The sequence below is a fragment of the Corvus cornix genome, chromosome 17, assembly GCF_000738735.6.
Source record: "Corvus cornix cornix isolate S_Up_H32 chromosome 17, ASM73873v5, whole genome shotgun sequence".
NCBI lineage: Eukaryota > Metazoa > Chordata > Aves > Passeriformes > Corvidae > Corvus > Corvus cornix.
In genome coordinates, this window is record NC_046346.1 from 1,730,452 (window position 1) to 1,732,229 (window position 1,778).

Here is a 1,778-nt window from a genome sequence, read left to right on the forward strand (position 1 = left end):
TGTTTTCCTCCAGGAAAGCCGAGGGTGGCAAGCAGGAAGTGAGTGAGGGTGGTAAATGCTTGGCATCAGCCGAAGTCCACGGACAGAATCTGGGTACAATAGCATCAGTCTTTTTTTTTTTTAATTATTTCTTTGCACTGCCACGGTCGCTAACAGAAGTGCCTTGTCTGTCGCTCGGCCAGACTCAGACCTGGGGGAGCTTTATTGCAGGTCGGTGTTTGTGTTGGTCATTCCTGCTGCCGCCGGCCTGGCAGGCGCTGGTGCTGCCTGCGCTTCCCGGGAACGCTGCGGCTTCCCGGCGGCCCCACGCCAGCACCGATAGCGCAGCGAACCCGGAGTTCCTAACCCCAGAGCTGGGAGGAGGGAAATGCTCAGAAACGTTTTTTTCCATGAGCATCAACCCTGGGACTTGGCTTAACACCGTCGTAAAAGAGATTTGAAGAGCACCGGGGAGCGCGGCATCTCTGCGGCCGGCACCGGAGCCGTAAGTAGGGAGGTTGGCAGCTGGTGGTGGGAAGGAGCAGGGCTTGGTGCCTGGCTCCCGTGAAGAGGAATTGAGCTGTTTCTCACCTCCAGCCTACAGTCCTGTCCTCTGAGGGGGTTCCTTGCTTCCCCTGTGTTTCCAGCAAATCCGTGGGAGCAAGGTGGGTGACTGAGGGCAATGTTCACCGTGGCCACAGTGTAGGGTTTTCCTTGGTATCTGAACCATTCTGCCTGTGGTCACGGTCCGTCCTCACTTGGGACTGGCGTGGAATCTTCACTCTGGGAGCATAGAACATTCCCAACCCAAAATTCTGGGATTCTGGCCGAGCTGCTGCTTGACACGCTGCCACCTTGTTGCTGCCTTGTACAAACTCCAGCACTGGTGGAGGGAGCACATGGGGGTAAGAACAGGGATGGGCTCGGTGCTGATACCTGTTAGCTCCAGTGCTTTGCGTTCACCAGTCACTGCCCAGACCCTGCTCCTGGTGCAAGATGCGTGTTGGAGATCTGTCTGCTCTCAGCAGGCAGTGAGAGCAGGAGACCCTGCAGAGCCAAGACTTACTCCCAAGGCTGTGGAAAGGCAGAAGCTGGGCTGGAGTCACCCAGTTCCTGAGCCTGTTTTGCTTTTGTGGGGTCCAGAGAGCCTGGTCTGTAATCATGAGAGCAGTGCCAGCATCTGCTTGGGTGCGTGGTGCTGGACCGTGGTGCTGAGCCATGGCTGCCACAGCCCAGCACCACTCTGGGGATGCAAACAAACCCCACACGGCCCTGCCTCGACCGGTGCTGCGTAGGGGGACAGACAGCTTTCGTGGCTGTGTCCATGAAAACTCCTACGTGTTTCTTCTGGAGCAGCCAGAGCTAATTCAGACCCTGCCAGTGAGACGAAGGGTTCAAATTGTCCTTTCTCAGCATCTCGCCTCTGCACTTGTCCATGTCCCCCTGCACTCCGCTTCTGAAGAGCTGGGGACAGAGGGGAGGACAAGCTGGCAGGCCTTGGGCTCCGTTTCCTGGGGGTTTCTCAGGCTTTCCTGCAGCCTCGATGTTTAAACCTAGTGCCTTGTATTTATTCTAAAATGGCTTTCATCTGATTTCCCTCTCGGTTAACAATTTAGCTGTCACAATCAATAACGGCGAGGATCCATCCCCGGCCGCCATCAGCTCACGTTACCGTCCTGCAATTACCCGGCGGTGGCACCGCTGCCGGGGCTTTGCTGGGGAATTATCAGGTTACTAATGAAGCCCGGGCAGCGGCGGGCGGCCAGACGCCGCGGCGGTGGGCGCGATCCCCGCTGCCG